Below are 18,583 nucleotides of genomic sequence, written 5' to 3' on the forward strand. Positions count from 1 at the left end.
GACTTGATTTCATCTGTTTTGGCACTTAAACTGTGTATTAATTAATGATGTGACCTCTAAACACATAAGGCAATTTTCATCATATGTTAACAACCAGCCTTATAGTGTCGCCTCATCAACACTAGCTCCATTTTCTACTCTCATAACCCTTCCAAGTTTTTTGCAATGACACCCTTCATTCTTAACCCTTTTCCAACTGATTTTTTTTTTCACTCTCAGAGCTGTAATGAAAAAGTAATGAAGAAGTGGCTTTTGTTATTGTTGAGAAATTCTTAGAATTTATAATTGTAGAGTAGTACTGTAAATCCATTTGGTTTCAGAATCAATATCATTTGTAGGAATGTAAAAGTCACACAAGTCTATTGTCTCAAAGTCCTAATGTACTACATTTATAATGGACTTTTATTGCGGTTTACTTCACCTTCTTTTTTTTCTTGTTTGCATATTGCATTGTAACTGCAAAGTTCCTCTCTGTCCTCTAACTCTGGACATAAGCACAGCTGTGAGAACAGAACTGACTTCTAAGAGGGTTCTTGTTGCTGTGGCATATTGATGTGTTCAGACCATTAAATCCACATAGGAAGGCTATTCTTCATAGTTTCACATTTGTGTAAGCAGCTACACATAAAGCTTTCAGAGTGCTCATCTTTAAAACAGAAAATATAAAAACTTTTTTTTTTTTTTTCCATAGAAAAACTAAGGTTTTACTTAAGTACTTAATTGATGGAGAATACAGAGTGGTATGGGAAACTAACCTCTCTTGAAGCAGGTTTGTCCAGGTTGTCCCCAAGAAATCTTTTCACAGTGTATAATCTTACAATACCTGCATTCCACAGAACTGCCAATGACAGCGTTGACAGTTTTGCCATGACAGCGAGTATGTTGTGGTAATAAATTTGCAATTCTGACAGAATAGCCATCCTCTCTAAAGTCTTTAAGCCAGATGCAAAATGCATTTATCTACATCAGTCTTCTGTTTTTGAAAAGCATGGATGTGTGTGGTTAAAATCTTCCTGGATTCTGTTGCAGGGACAGTCTTCAAGCTGCTGATGTGGTCTGTGGATCCTGTGTGCTTCTAAGATCAGAACGTCTTATCAAATGCTGCCACAGCTACAAAACCAATACTAGTGCAGAAACAGGCAACGTAGGCCTCAAGACTTACAAGTCTGGGAGATCATATGTACTCTCTCACAGAATATCTACATTGCAGTACTCTAAGCACTACTCTATGTTATTATACATTTCTATGATTGGTGAAGTGGTTAGCTTCACACAGATAACAAATGACAGACAACAAATGAGCAATACAAAGCTGTAAAGCCATAGAAAAATATGAAACAATTATTATTTTTTTTTCGGTCCTCTTGGAAACCTCAGGTCTCCTATTTCCTGAAGAGTCAAGGATTCTTTTTCATATTCTCTTCTGCCATGCACATATGTCTTCAGGAGCAGGTTATCTATGCCACAGAGACATTTTAGAATCCTTCTTTCTTTACTTGTCCTACTCTTTCCAGTTCTGTTTTTGATTTGTTTGTTAATACTTTCCTGTAAAGTTCTTTGATGCTGTGGATTAGCAAGATGTTGCCTTGTGGTTTCTAATAAGAGTAGGGCAATGCTATTGCACTTCATGTAGTTCCAAATGCCTTTTCAGTGTAGGAATGAGAACTCAACAGATGTATCCTCTCACTTATAAGAGGTGAAATATATGTAAGAAGGATGATCCAATGATTCAATAAAATATTTAAAGATATACTCACTCAAATGCTTTTTAAAAAGGAAAGAGGAGTTTTTTTCCAAACTAATCCTAAGACTCACTGACCAAAAATAATATGTATGGATGTATGAGCAATTAAGCAAAATACACCAAACCAATGATTCTTTAGTCTAGACATGCCTTAAAATGTTATTCAAGGGATAGTACTATATTGTTTCCTGGAGTTACATAACTGAATGAGGTTAATCTGTATAAATCTTTTATGGAGATGGTTGAGGATTTTTGGAGAAAAAAAAAATGAAGGAAAAAGACATAATTTCTAGGTTACTTTTATGTCTTTGCACTCTCTTTTTATAAGTTCTCTGAACTGAAGCAAAGTCTACATCAGAGGATCCAAATCAGATTCATCTAGTGAAGCTATATCCTAAGGAATCATGCAGGCATGAGAGAATGTATTGGAGCTTTCAGAAAATATAGAAGAAACATATGGAATCAAAATACATTTTTCCCAGATTTCCAGTGTTTGGGGTACCAGGCATTTTCATTAGAAATCTTGTGAAAAAAATACTTTCCTTATGTACAATTTCATTTATGTCGAACTGTGGTTTCTTTCTTTAAGAGTTTGAAAGCAAAAATTTAACCGTACATTTCTGACAAGCTTACTCATTAACTCCTTCATCCTCCTTTTGGATCAGGGTGCTTTTGTCCCAGGAAACACCTTGCTCTAAAGTTTTTATATTTTTATGTCAATTTCATTTCTAAAGGAGGCTGACAGACTGTATTTTATTTATTTTGTTGTCTTAGAAAACTGACTCAAACCTTTTTGTAAGGGAATTAGAAACTTTCATAAAAGTCAGGACTAAAACAAAAGGATGCTGTCTGTATTTCCTTGACCTAAGCCACGTTAGCATCACTGATTGTTTTACTGAAGAAAAAGAATGAGGAAGATCAGCCAACTTAACATCTTTAAATAAAAATAAAGGTAATACACACATCCCCAGACCCAAACTTCTTTTATTCTGATTTCTTTTTTGCTTCTTAAATTAAGGACTTATTTTAGAAAAAAAAAAAAAAAAAATCTTTATTTCTGTGTATTATGAAGTTTCTCAAGTTATACTGTTTGTTCCATTTTTCTGATAAGACAGATAAAACACCAAGGTTTCACCAGAACAATTTTTTTTTTCCCCAGCCAAGATATAACCATCCCTTTTAAGAAGGAACTGAAGTGTTTCCATCTGCACTGAGTGCTGCACCTGAAGTCTGTGTTGGAGGTTTTATCTTGCCAACATTTATGTGCTGATTACTCCTATAAAACTTGAGAGTCATTTCCCCAGCAGCACCTGGAATAATTGCAGAGTGACTGGCAAATGAATCATGAAGGTACTTTTAAGAGTGACAGTCACTGTGTAGCTAATAATTCTCCAGAATCAACATGAAACATCAGTGTATGACCTTTTGCTTTTCTGCAGCCCTGTTTTTGTAACCTTCTTCCTTAGAATTGTTGCTGTGTGTAATAACAGCAAAAGGGGGAACCATCCACATTAGATATTTTTCCAATAAAATTGGGCTTTAACAATGAGTATAAGGGCTGTTAAATTCAAAGAGCTTGTTACAGAAATGATGGCTACTTATTAGCTGAAGTTATCCTTTTTACATAGATATGTACTAGTTGTATTTTTTTTTTCTGCTGAACAGCAGTTAGTTAAAAGCATAAATACATTTTTTACAAAAAGGTCAAAGTACCTCATTCTATAATAGAGAAATCCTAAGTTCTCAAAGAATGACAGATGCATGATACATTTGCCATGGCTGATTTTCTGATTAACTTTTTTTTTTTTTAAAGAAAAAAAAATCAACACTACATTGGTTCTGGTTTTGTTTATTTTTCATCTAAGAAGGTTAATTTTTTCAAAGCGATCTTTACATCCCTGCAAGCCAACAAATCTCTCTTAAAAGAAAAATCAAGCTACTTGATTCATTTTAAGATGCTAGGGGTAGTTTGTGGTATTTTTCTACTTATTTTGGGGTAATAATGTGTAACGTCCACAGTAATCACCTGATATGATGAACTCCTAACCAAAACTGCTTTGTAATACTTTGACCATGTGCTTCTCTACAGAAAACTGTGATCTACTCATAACAAAATTTCTAACTGAAAAACATAATCTCCAATAAAATATACATTAATTCATGATAGTTCATTCAGAGAGCAAAGAATTCTGTTCCTAATGGGACTCCGTGGCTTCAGAAGTCGTATAATATACATTTCTATTGAAAGCACAGGATGATCATATTAGGAAAAATTAGTTAATATTAGTTAAAACAATGCTTAAAAGTAATGCAGTTATCACAAACATTAATAAGTGATTTTCCTTTGGTGATAAGTGCTAAAACATAAAGAAGACAATAAATGTTCTAATAAATTGGGAATCCTGGAAACTTCAATACTCATTTCCATCAGCTAATTTCAGGATGTTTTTCCAGATGACCATGTTCTGATCCTCTTCTTGTTTCCTCTTCATTCACCACTGGGTCCTTTGGAACAATCCTGTCTCATGCCACACCTGAAGTGTTCCTGATGCCTGTCATCCCCTACTGAGCAGCAGCCACAGGAGAGCAGACACTGCTAGGCAGTCCCTGATTTCCAGATAGGGAAAGCTATCACTGATCATGCACTATAAAGGCACATTAAGAAATCACACTACAATTCCTGGATCTAGTTTTAAAAATATATAACTGCAATTACCCAGTTACTTATGACAGTCTCTTCTTTGTTGTGCTAATGCTCTCAGCTTCCTAATCCTTGGCCCAACAGAATTAAACACATTATTAAGAAGCTATGGTAATTTATGTGTGCCAACTGAGTTGAATTAATAGTGCTTCTGCTGTTTGAAGTTGTATAAAGCAATTTCAACATACTAACGGACAGATACTTTCACAATCTCATACACAGAAAAACTACTTGGGATTTTTCGCTACTGCTACTTAGGAATTTTGTCTTGCTGTCACATTATGTAAATAATCAAATTAAAAAGGTTAATGAAGTGTGTTATAGTTTTGGAATTGCTCCTCTAAGACATGCTTTTTCAACTTTTTGAGAGACAAGCCATATCTTTAAGATCAATATTTATTTCCTCTTTGAACGTTTCATCACAGGAAGATTTGCATGTGAGAAAAGGTTCTAATTATGTATGGTGGCAAAATTTTTCTGAGCAACAAAGGCATTAAAATGAGCAAAATTTGAACTGCACTGATTAAAAAAAAAAAAAAGAGAGAGAGAGAGGGAGATTGAGAGAGAGCAAATGGGTGGACTTTTGACAAATTTAATAAGCAGACTCCATATAAATTCTAGAGTATGGTACTTCAAAATATCATAAATTAGAACAAGTCAGAAAACAGACGAGAATGTAAAACCAAGAGGTAAGAGAGGTGGCAAGCATTTACAGCTCAGTAAATGTGTAAGAGTAGAGGAAAGGAAAGTGAAGATCATAACCCTCACTTTCAGTTCCTGTTCCTCTTGAGTCTAAAGCACACTTCCCTGTCTGAAAACTCATTTTCAGGATGTTTGGATAGGACATGTAGGCTGTATTTGGCACATTGGTCACTGCTTGAAGAACCTTACTCTAGATGGCACTGGTGGGAATGCAACATTAAGTTCATATTTTCTCCTATACAAATGCAGTATATATACTACTAGCAACACTTCGGTGAGTAATTTACTAAACTGCTTATGAATACTACCAAATCCATAATGCTTCCATTCATAATTACATATTTAAATATAGGACATAACTAAAGTTTATTATTAGAAGCAATGAGGATGAATAGCTAGGTGTGCATTCTCTTTCTTAGTTCATTAAGTACAATATTTATGTAGTCATGTATTCATGCAGTTGTCTGGTTTAAGAGGTTGTCATATATAAGGTGAACATGTTTGTGACAGCCGGTCATTCATAGAAGTTTTAGAAACTCCTCCATCTTCCTAGAACAACCTCCCAATTACCTGCTTCAACATGATTATGAAATTCCTAACGTGATAATACCAAGAAGCACAACATTTGGTGAAGATATTTTGATATGAACAGAGCTGGTAGCAGTAATACAGCAATAATTGCTGGCTCATTTACGGACTATTTAGCTCGTGCAGTGAACCAGATGAGAACAGCTAATGAGCACAGCTTCTTACTGTAATTAGTAGAACAGTAGTGGCTCACAGATGATTTACAGTTTGCAAAAGTCAGTGTATTTACTGCAAAGGTTGTGTTCTCTGTGAAGCTGTATCCATACAGTGACCTCAGCATACCATGCTTTAGTTACTAATAAAGTCTTAAGACTGATTTATAACAACTTCAGAATTTATCTTAAAAAAAATAAAAACACTGAAGATTTGCACGTGCTCTTTCTTTATCTTGATTCCTAGCCTATCAGAACCTATTTTGCTAGTCAACATATGTTCTTTAATTTCTAATGCTGCAGAAATACATTTGAAACAAACAAACAAACAAACAAACAAATACCAATATAATTCTAGCCCTACTGGCAGAATAAAGACCGTTCTTTGACAGCACTGGTAAGGCCACTCCTGGCGTACTGTGTCCAGGAGACCCTCCTTGAGCAGTGGGGTTGGATCAGATGACCTGCAGCGGTCCCTTTCAACCTACACTGTCCTGTGATTCCGTGGTTATATAGGGTGTTTTATTTTTTTTAATTTTGTTGGAAACCAAGAATAATTATTTATTTATAGAGCTCTGAAACATTATTTTATTTGTCAAATGGTCATAGAAGACAAGGCACAAAATAGTCTGAGAAAAATTAGATAGTCTAGAATTCTAAACAGTAACAAAAATGTTCTTCAAACTTCTTTCTGTCTTCCACTAATTCATTTGTGTTTTCATTGAATTATATGCTGAAGGGGAATTCTGAAGCATGATACATATTTTTTAAAATATTTCACTAGCAACTCTTCAGCAAAATGATAAGTAGGAAGTAATAACATCCAAAAGGTTCCCTCAGAGTAGGGAGGCATTATCAGTGCCCAAGTATGCCCTTACAAATCTGCTCCAAACTGTTAGTACTTGCCCATTTCTAGCTGGAAAGTGTTTTCAGCAAATTTAGTAACTATTTAATGCAGAGAAGACCAATAGTTTGGCCAGTGCAAAGAAACTACTATCCATAGGAAAAGAGAGAGTATTCCTGATTTATTTATTTATTTATTGTTGATTTTTCACTGGCTTCATTTTCTTTCTTATAGCCCCTTATCACCATAGTTTCTCTCTCATTTTTGTGACTTTTAAAATAAGGAATGGCATATTTGTCTTTCTCTGCACAACTATTTCCAATTTCAATTTGGAAAGCTCGGTCCCCTTGTGACAATTTGTATAATGAAAAAAGCTGTCACAGTCAAAACTCAAAAATCTCACTTTTAGCTGCTGGAAACTTCCATGCCAGTCCCAAACGCTACTGAAAATTTTGGCTACAGAGCGTGACTAGTCTTTCATGTCTAGCCTAGTGTACCCAGGTGCATTGATTATGTGCTTAAAGGTAAACAAGGAAGAACAGTGATGTTGTATGAAAGCTGCACAAAGGCAGCTAGCTTCCTGTTTACTAGCAAAAAAAAAAAAAGGATCTTTTCTGGGTTTGTTTTATGGCTAGGAAAGAGATAAAGTATCAAGTAAAGTAAATCAAGATTGGAATTGTTCTGTGCCCCATTTAATTTAGAGCTAGGGCCTACCTGCTGGGGGGAGGTGGAGATAGGAAGGGTTGGCAGGGAGGATCTCTTTCACAAGTTACTGTAAATCTTTAGGTCTCTACATTGCATATCATTTAAAGTGAGATAGACACATAGGTTCTTAACCTAATTGCCCCGTTACTTGGGAGGAAAAACAAAGTTTAGAATTCAAAGTGAAATATAGCTTCATACAAAAACAGGGTATGCGACAGCATAACATACTCCTAGTGAAGGACCACAGTTCTTTATTATAACATTAATGTAAGATAGCGCCCCAGCTACAAAGATCAGTTTTTCCACTTGCAAACTTTCCTTAAATATCAGGAAATGTTCCACAACAGCAGGAGTTTGCCCAAGAAAGAAAGGACTGAGCAAATACCCTGCCCACGGACTTTTTGGTATCTTTACTTTTTCATTAGGTGAGAGGACTGCTGGTGATTTATATTAATTGGATCACTTTGATTATGAATTATGGATCAAGAGCTAACACTGGAAAGAAAACTTCGAATACTGGAAGAATACTAACAGAATACTTTGAATACTCAGGCTGGATATCAGGAAAAGGTTTTTCACAAAGAGGGTGGTCAGGCACTGGAACAGGCTCCCCAGGGAAGTGGTCATGGCACTGAGCCTGCCAGAGTTAAAGAAGCATTTGGACAATGCTCTCAGATACACAGTCTGATTTTTTATTTTTATTTTTGAATTCTATGATTTCTAATTTATTTTAGAAATTATTTAGAAATAAATTTTAGAAATGAATTTTGAATTCTATGATTTATTTCTATTTATTTTATATTTCATTTTTAGAATTCTATGATTCTGTGAATACTGAACAAGAGTATACTAGAGCATTTCACTAGATAGATCTTAGATTGTATCTGTGTACATCTACACCTACTGTAGAAGCTGATGTTGATTTAATAAATATTACAAATGTTATGCAAAAAATATAATTCAAATTTGAAAATGGGTATGTTCTTTCTGAACTTCCTTAGATCACCATCATTTGGACAATACTGATATTAAGACCTTGCAGTTGGGTATTTTTCATAAGAGAAATATAGGAGTAAATGATTTAAAAAAAAATCTGTTTCCTAAGATGTGTCAAAAGATGCACTTGTTCAGATGGATGTATTTTCCTCCTATAAATGTGCATGTTAACTCCTGAATTTAAGATCTAGATAGAGACATCCAAATCTCAAATTGAGTGGCTTTGGTATTTCTTACTTGGGTTGGAAAGAAAAGCTAAGAAAGAAACTGGCACAACTTTAAGAAGCAGCTTTCATGCCTGGAGTTGCAGAATAATGTGCATAATGATTTCACAAGCTTTGCACAGTATGCATCTGGGAGTATACATGAGTACATTCAACTTAAAGTCACATATGCACAACAAAACAAATAACAAATAATGAGATGCTGAAACTGAACTGTCACTGAGGTAGCAATTCTGTGTGTCTCATTTTTGCTTCAGTGACTCTTCCCTTTTAGCCTGAGACACAAACAGAACAAACAATTAGTGCAGTAATTGATGAGCTGTGCCTTCAAAGCTTGAGGTGACCATGGCTATGCTTTACAAGTCTAATAATGTAAACACCTCTTCCTTGTGATTAACATGCTGCCTGTTCGCTGGTTGTGCTTGGGACATATATTTTGGCATATTTTTATCTGCCATTTTAGGTTAGTGAACCTCTAATAAACTGACCTTTTTGGTTTTAGATTCCAGTTGCACTTGTTTATGGAGCTAGTGAAATACTTACATACATACTTTGTTTTCAGGGTAAGTTCCCTGATTTACCTTTTGATGGGGTTGAGTTGTAGTCAATTGTGATATACAAAATAATGTTGTAGGTATGAAAAAACTCTCTAATTTTGTATGTCTTTGCTTTCCTTGAACAATCAAACGTGGATGTTTTTTGAGTCAGATTTTAACCCAAACTAGTCTTTTGAATTTGTGATTTAAAAAGCCCAAGCTTTTTAAATAGCCTGCAAGAATCAAAGAATGTTATTGTTGTTTTTGTAGTCACAGGATGCAGCTATCACCAATAAGTTCTAGGGTAGGATAAAACAAAATTATACTGTGTAAAAGAAAAATTAAGCTGAATAAGCAGCATGCCATTTTAGAAGCTGAGCAAGAGGTTATCTTCAATAGAATCAAACAGATACTATGTCTGGATGAAGTTTTATGACGAACTGAAACACTTTCAAATTTAAAAAGAAATGTAACAAGTACAGTCAATTACTTAAATTACATGCAGGAAACTATTCTCCAGTAATTTCAAACCTTTCTAGCATGTGCACCCTTCGATAAGCTTGCTTGTCAATAATTCCTTGTTTTTATATTTCAGCTAGAAGGTAAAATAAACCTTAAATATTTTCTATGTTGTCAGATAAGAAAATGAGACTTTATTATCTTATTACCATCTTCTGGAATCTATAACATAAGAAAGCATCATATTCACATGAACCTGTTTCACATGGATAAACTGTTATTTTGTGTATGAGTACTCTAAGAGAAGAAGCCAAGGAAAAACAAAAACAAACAAACAAACAAAAAAAACCCTACCCATTTTCAATAATAATGGAATCTTCCCACTGATCTCATGCAAATGTTTAAAAAATACAATTATTCACATGTATTTAATTTTTCATAGTTCTGTATATTTATAAAGACAGCAGGAAGCGTGAAAGAAAAAGGTTGAGATTCTGTAGTTTCCCATTGTCAGACCTGCAAGATTTCATTCTAATATAAAGTGTCACAGCTTTAAAATATCCTATGTTAAGAGTGCTAACACATACAATTCAGACATTTAGAGCTCTCTTAGCACTTGCCTCGAAACACAACACACAATGTTAACAAAGTCACTGGATACAAACACTGAATAAAGTTATTTGCTCTAGGCATGATGACTTCAGACCTATGACTGCTGGATAAAAAGGGATGCTCACTAGAGGTTTCTTTTATTCCCTCTGTCTTCTACATCTGAGAATGTCATCATCCTTTATCTATATGCAATACCATAAATGCAATTTCTTAACACAGTATACTCATGCAGCATCAATTAAAATATTGTTCTAAAGGTGTGTCCCTATTTGGAGGAACTAAAAGTTCATCCTAAAAATCATCTGATTATGTATCCATGAAACAACAGCCAAGATGAGATAAGATTTATAGCCATGTAATGCCAACTCTGCCAAGAAATCCACCCACATGAATCTGTCATGCATGGGGAACACAGCATTAAAACAGAGGATTGTTTAGAGTTACAGATAACATGGTTTTGATCTTTTTTTTTTTTTTTTCTAGTGATAGGTGAAAACATCTGTATAGGCTTAAAATACAGGCAGAAGTTGAAGTGAGGTGAAGTTTGGGAAACAGTAAATTAGATATCTGTCCACCAGACTAAGTTTGAAATTACCTTTCAAATATTGTTTTTTTATTTCTTTTTTTTTTTTTTTCGTCATTTATGCATGAAACAAGATTATACAAGAAAATATTTTCACTGCAATGTCTGGCATTGTACCCAAGCTTTTTCTGAGTGTTTACAGTTGCTTTAGAACTCAGTAGGCACTTCAAATTTTATTTCTTTTATTCTTTTTATTGCCTTTACTGTGGATTAATCTATTGCCAACTTTGCAACATTTTGTCTTGTTTTGTTGCTTTCACATAACTAAATCTCTTTGTGTGCAAGTCTTTTCTCAATATTTACCCTCCTTTATAAAAGGAATATTTTAGGAAATCTTAGGAAGAATAGAAAGTATTATTTTTAAATGAAATGAATATTTTGCAAGCATATACATATCCAAAATATGTTATTGACTCTGCCAAAACAAAACCCCTTCATTATTAATTAAAACTTACGGAAAGACTGTCCACAACTTGAAACTCTTGTAGAAAGTGAACAGGTGCAAAAAAACAGCTGCAGCCACCAGAAGGTATAATGATGTAGACTGAGGCTTCATGCTCTGCCAAGAATCGAGTAAATCCTGAGGATTACAAGAAAAAAAAGGTATATTTTTCCCAAATACATGGATGCTGAACATTTTCCATTGCTCATTTTACACAGAAAAGCAGATTATTTATGCTTTGATGCATTTCCACTTCAGTGGAGTTGCTCTCTCCCTCTTTCTTTCTCTTTTAATCTGCCTTCCACTACTGTTAAAACGAAGTCTTTGTGATTCAGATCTGGAAGTTAAGTTTAAGTAGATTGAACCCAGCCAAAATCTCCAAAGATGTTCAGCTATAGATGGCGACTCAAATAAACTATTCTCATATACCCTGAAAACACACACACACACAAATTATTATTTAATCTACTAAAGATTCAAAAAATTTGTTCAGGATTCAAATGCAAATATGGCATTTTATTGCACACCATTATGCATAATCATAGAAGGATCGTATTGATCATGATATACAGTTGGTAAAACAAAAGCTAAACAAATGTGTCAGCTTCATGGACAATGTGATGGTCAGAGGTCCTGCTTTTATCCATGACTGATAACAGTAGCAGACATGCGAAACTGACTCTAGGTGTATAGCTTCAGAGAATTCACCGTGCTTTTTCGTAACAGCATACACTCATTATCAGGCTTCCAATGTGTTCAGTTTGGTCTTAAAGGTTTTGCTTTGATGGATGCAGTTTGGTCTTAAAGGTTTTGCTTTGATGGATGCACTCATATTTGGTCTCATATTTTTCAAATCCTAGCTCAACGTTTCTGATGCTCCAACTATTCTTCCCATTGTGTATGCCTTGCACAAGAGAAAAGATAGATGTCAGGATGTGACATTTTTGAATGCAAAGAACTTTATTAAGTATAAAACTTTGAAGTTAGAAACTTCCTAATGCTTCTTCAAGGCAAAGTGAGATTCATACTTTGCCATTGACAGGCTGAAAGTATCCTTGAAACCTATCAAAGCTAAAGCCTCTTACACTGATTGAATTTGAACCTACACTATTAACCTTTGACAAGAGCAAATATTCAATTGAATAGAAGTAATTTTATTGTGCTTGGTGCATGGTACAGCAGAGCACTCAAAAATAAAAATAAAAATAAAAAGAAATACCCACTAGCAAACTCCAACTGCAGTATAATAACTTTTTGCCACAAAGATTCTAACTTCCAAAGATTTTCTCATTTTTCTTAACTTTAAGAATACAATATACCAGAAGTATATTTTTTACTGCTTTGTAGAGATTTATATATATATATATATATATTTTTTTTTTCCCAGCTAAAGCAAGCACAAAATAAAAACCTGTAGAAGTTGGTTGCAGAGTGAACATGATTTACCAGGCTGTGAATCTTCTGATTCACAGACATGTCACATAACACAAATCACAATGCTGCAGTTATGTAGCAAGACTTTGAACCACTCAAATGTGTATTGGGATGGAGTTAACTTTCCCTGCAGCAGCTCATATAGTGCTAAGCTCTGCACTTGTAGCTAGAACAGCATCAGGAACACACCAATGTTTTGTCTGTTGCTGAACAATGCTGGCACAGCATCAAGACTCCAAACCCACCAAAACCAGTAGGCTGGGAGTTGGCAAGAACTGGGGAGGGGACATCTAAACCAACCAAAGGGATATTCCATACCATATGATGTCACTGTCAGTAGTAAAAGGTGGGAAAGGGGAAGGAGAGAGGGTCTTCTGTTATGAAGACCTCTCTCCTCCCAAACAACCGCTATGTGGCCCTGCTTCCCAGGATGTGGCCAAACATCACTCTTTGATGGACAGTAGAGAATTATTTTTTTTCCCTCTTTGCTTCCACATGACCTTTGCTTCTTTTTCCCCTCTTTCTTTTCTCTTTAATTAAATTATCCTTATCTTAACCCATGAGCCTTTTTCTTTCCATCATACTTTCTTCTTTCCCTCTTCTTTTGAGGGGGAGTGAGAGAGTGGTTGTGGTGGAGTTCAGATGCCCAGAAGGGTAAAACCACCTTAAGACCATTTTCAGAAAATGTAACTCTTCTGTAATGCATGTGAAACGCTAAAAGACAACAGCTGGATGGTGTGGTGTCATCTGTTCAACGTAATGGCTAGAAGTTACAAAGCCGTATGATACTGCTTACTTACAGCCCCTCTGTTTAATGTTCCCATCTAGGGAACCTGGAATAGGGAGAGAAGACAAATTAGACAGGAATAAAAGAGGGACTTGAACTTTATTAATCTTCACTCTACAGAAAAACAAACAAAGAAGAAAAAGTACTAATGAGAACATTACTTGCAATTTTCATCCTGCAAGCTAGTAGGTCTCCCTGTTAACACCAGTCTGAGAAAGGACTTTATTTTCTGTCTTCTTACTATGTTGTTCTCTGCTGTGACAGTTAAGTCTTTACGAAAGTTCTTTGCTAAACTTGCAATTGCTCTGCTCTCCAGGAGAGCCTCTTTCCTGAAGGCAAGAATCAATGAACCACACAGATCTAGTCTTTGTTAGATGGAAAAAACTCATGCTCCTACCCAATAAACTTGGGGATCAGCATCTACACACACAAGGATAAGCAGGGCTTTGCATAAAAGTACAGAGTGCTTAGGGACACGGTTTAGTGGGTGATATTGATGGTAGGGAGATGGTTGTACCAGATGATCTTGGAGGTCTTTTCCAACCTTAATGATTTTATGATTCTTTGTAAAAAAAAATAAAAATAAAAATTACAAAGTTTTAAATTAGAGCATGTTTTGAGAAAACTAGCCAGTTATGTTCACAGAGGAGGAAACTATGCAAATGGTTAGTACTGGTGCCAAAAAGGAAAACGGTATTTCATCTATTGCTATTATTTACTGAAATCTGAAAGAGGTCTAAGTTACATTTAAAAATCTCTCTTGTGAAAAACAAACTAACTAAACCAACATCATCAACAACAACAAAAAACAGTTACTAAACTGTGCAATCCAAAACTCACCAAGAGCAAGGAAGAGCTATACCTGATTTAACAAGTTCTGAATTGGCAAATATATGCAGATGTGAAGGCTGCTGTTGTTGAAAATTTGGCAGCTACTCCTCTTCTCTTTTTAAGAAAGCCAACCGCACATTTTACTAGCTAACCCACTGTGGTTGTTACTAATTCTTAATGGTGGAATACCTTTGATTTTTGCATTTCAGGTTGATTTGGCAGCAGCAGATAACCTGGCTCATTTCATACTGGTCTTCTGCCAAGAACCCAAGAAATCTGTGTTTTAGATTTCTGCGTGTGTGTGTATAGTGTGTGTGGTTTTGTGTTTTGTTGTTGTTGTTTTTTTCAGATCCCACACAGCATGTGTCTTCTCCATTTCAAAAGCTAGTTCTAATGATCTAACAAAATGTAGTTTTACTAGACACAAATATGAACATTCTATATGCTCAATTAATGTGCTGAAGGGTTTCAGGTAAATGGATTACCAGAGTCTGTTTGTGGTCCCGTCACAAGCTGTATGGTTGAAACTGTAAAGATAGTATCCTCTGAAGTAAATGAATCATAAATACATAATGAATAGATAAGACTTCACTTGAATAAATAAGAAACTGTTCAGAGAACATTTGACTTATATCTACAGTTGCATGATTTAAATGTGCTTTTCAAGCAGTGAATATCTATATGCTTATATATGTTTTTATATATAAATTTTGGTTTAGCAAGTTTCAGGACATTTTATCAGGGAAGTGGAGGGAAGGAAGAAGGGGAGACAAATGAGGAAAGGGGTCATGACATTGTCCAAATCTCTCCTTTCTGCAATAATCATTAGTGTAACAATGTCTCATTTCAAGCTTATTAGCTGTTAAAGTGCACAGGCACTAGAAGCAACAGCAGAATCAAGAGATTTAGTTTGGTGTGGAACATATCTAGTAGGTCTTTACATATGCCATTTGAACTGCATGTTACTTGTTTATTTTTAATTTGAAAACTCATCAATATAAGTTATTTAATATAGCTTTCAATTATGTTAAGCTAAATCAATTTAGTGAGAAGGTGTTAGAAACAGAAAAGTAATTTATCTGATTGTGTACTCTTGTTTCTGCTGTGATCTGGGGGGTGGCATCTTCAAAACAGCAATGTTTCAAATTCATTAGAGTTTGAAAACAAATAATGTTCAAACTGAAATTTGAAGTAAAGACTCAGATTTCTTGGTCACACCTTTATCATAATTCTGCCTCTTCAATTTTTATTTTCCTGTTTTATAAAGAGAAGCTATAATGCTACTGAATAAACATAAAACCGCACCAAACAGAAAAAAAGCTCCTCCTCTCTCTCCCCCCCCCCCCAGCTTTTGTGAAACTTTGTCCAATAAAAAAAGTACAATGAAAATTGATCATTTTACCACTGTGTTATTGAACCACGGTGTATATGAATGGTTGCACTTAAAGCTAATACCTTGAAAATTTATTTCTGATTAGAGAACATATGTATTTACACTCTTATTGGGATAAACAGACATAGCTGTATTCATTTGAGAGCTATTCCCAAGGCTGGATTTAGGATTTTCAGCAGTCATTTACAGAGAGAAGAGAGAATTTCTTGGGGAAAAAAAAAAAAAAAAAAACAGAAAAAATAGAAATAAACAGGAGGCAATCCCCCCTCACTTTTTAAGCTTTCTTTAGTGCTGTTTAAAAAAAGATATATAATGTGACTGCAGGTTTTTCTAGAACATCTACTCAAGTGAGAGGAATTCCCAGATGTGACAGGTCTGTCCAGATGCACATGATAAAAGCATTTGATAAATACATCTGCCGCATCTTTCAGCATGGAAGCAATTAATAGCATTAGTACTTAAGTAATCATAATTAGAGTTCAAAGGACACCACACTAAGATGTATGGGGGAAGCATAAGACTTCTTGCAGTGCTATTGTTTCAGCCTAGGACAAGAATGTTAAACTTCTAAGAGGAGAGTGCGTTTCCTGTCAGCTGGGGATGAATTCAGGTTTGCTCTCAATTCTTTGTGAAAGGCTTTCTAATATCAGGGGGTGACAGACTAGTGATTAAGTAAGTTTTCAAACTCAGAGGTTTTTTTGTTTTCTTTTGTTTTGTTACCTTCTTTCACTACCTCTATGACATATTCAAGATTCATGAGAGAACCTTCATTTTACAAGTTCCAGTTTTCTCTATTTTTCTTTTCCTTCTATTATCTTTTATTTTTCCCCTATCGTTTCATGTTTGTTCCTGTCCTAATTCAGTCCTTCCTTCTATATTTTCTTCAATGAAAAAGTCTTAATAACTCCCAACAGTTTCACTTCTTTCTGCAATATATGCATTAAAATAATTATTCCTAAAACAGTGAATATGGTAGCTAACAAAACATATCAGGCTTTAAAGCTAAATATCCAAATGAGATTAAGGACAGATGGGAAATGCTGATACATTGCATGGCTTCAGTCTGTCTGCAAAAAAAGTTTGCATTACTTTATGCTTTATTTTGAAGTAAACTTTCAAAATATGAACACTGGGTTTCTTTTTAAGTTTAGTGTTTTGGCCTGCGAAATCTGGATATACCACAGTGGTATATTCAGATTATACCACAGTATGTGAATATACCACAGTGAATATACCAGTGGTATATTCAGCAACAATGAATATATAATTAAGCAAAGCAGAGCAGCAAGTATGTCCTGTTAGGTGTGTTTCTCATCTTTCTTAGCTGGATGCTTTAGCCAAAGTATTTTTTTTTTTTTTTTTTAAATTCAACAGTGGTCCAAAATCCTTGGTTTAATTCATCTCAGATAAATAATACTCTCTCTCTCTTTTTTTTTTTTTTTTTCTTCTTTTCAAAAACTCTAGCATTTTTCATTAGAGACAGGCCTGCACTCCATTTAGATACTTGATCTGTCTGGAAGAAGGAAGGCAGACCCTCACATATGCCTTTGGCACTGTTGTACTCAAAGCTATCCATACAGCTTGCCTGCTGTATTTTCCACACCTTGCATCAGGTCTCAAGAAAGATTTCGTACTATGTGTGGACACAGAACCACACAGCCTCCCAGAACACCTTTGTATGGGTCACTTAATTTTGCATGCTCTGCAGACTGTCTCTTTGCACCCTTCTCTGCTGCCTCAGTCCATCCTAACTTGGGTGAGAAAAACTTCCCTTAATTTTTGCTCTGTCATAATGGCAGCCAGTAACACAAAATCTTATAATTTACAGTAAAATTTAGTCTTAAAACCGTCAGATATCATGTCTTTCCATGATCAGAAAATGGATTTAAAACAAGTCTGCCAAATCTTGGTAGTGTTTGGTGACACATGGTGTCTGCTAACACATGGTATACTGCACTGAAAAGTTCAGAAAACAATGTATAGGACATGGAGCTGATGCCCCACACCCAACACCCTGTGTAAACTTCACAAATTTACAATTGGCTGCCTAGACCCAGATAAATCTCTTCCTTTGCAGACTTTAAGAAGAATTACTAAAGATGTCCAAGATGACACAGCAGTTCCTGGCAAATGTACACAGACTTAAATTATGAGGCAGAGCCTTGAGCTCAGTGAGGAGTTTTTAAAGTTAGGGTTTCTGCAGAGTTTTGCTGGACTGCAGGAGAAGAGAGTTCTAGCAAGTGATGAATGGAAAGATGAGGAGGGAGAGAAAAAGACAGCCTGTCTCCTAGAGAAAGCTGCTTAAAATTCTTCCTTGCTGGGGCTGCCAGAGTTATATTGTTATAACATCATACAGGGAATGGGCATATAGGTTTGATACCGATAAGAAGATCATAAGATATCTACAAGAGAAGATGTGCTTTAAGGGTAGTTAGCATGTCTTACATCCTTGCTGCACATTGGCAGGCTAAGAAACCAGCATACTCTGCCCTTTATGTCTACAGAGATTGCATGTGTAAGATTCCCCCTCAAGAGAAATATTTCGTTCCTCCCAGAATGGAGCTTGTGTGCGTATTAACATCTATGTAGACTGAACAATAGTGGATTAGGACCCTGGCATTAAACAGGGAGTGTGCCAATGTGATAGTATAAACATATCTTTTGAGTCTGCAACGTTCAGTAACATTCCACAATTTCTCTCTTCCATCTTGTCCAAACGAGCTTCTCTTGGCTTGAAGCCATTTTTCCATGATAATGTCAATGGCTTTAGCAATGCTAAACAGGCTGTGCCTGTTATCTTCACATCTTTTTTTTTCAGTTTTTCATTGTTACAGCTGCTCAGCCAAACCG

At 35.2% G+C, this 18,583-nt stretch overlaps 1 long non-coding RNA gene across 1 annotated transcript in view; it reads right to left on the reverse strand.

Annotated features, from left to right (window-relative positions):
• Nucleotides 1-647: 647 nt before the first annotated feature.
• The window catches only part of LOC311437672, a 46,110-nt gene continuing 28,174 nt past the window's right edge, over nucleotides 648-18,583 (reverse strand). The window contains exons 3-4 of the long non-coding RNA XR_014693632.1: nucleotides 11,302-11,426; nucleotides 648-4,351 (exon numbers count right to left, since the gene is read on the reverse strand). This is a non-coding gene — a long non-coding RNA (uncharacterized lncRNA). The remainder of the gene's footprint in view (nucleotides 4,352-11,301; nucleotides 11,427-18,583) is intronic.

Source organism: Aythya ferina, assembly GCF_964211825.1.
Source record: "Aythya ferina genome assembly, chromosome: 5".
Lineage (NCBI taxonomy): Eukaryota > Metazoa > Chordata > Aves > Anseriformes > Anatidae > Aythya > Aythya ferina.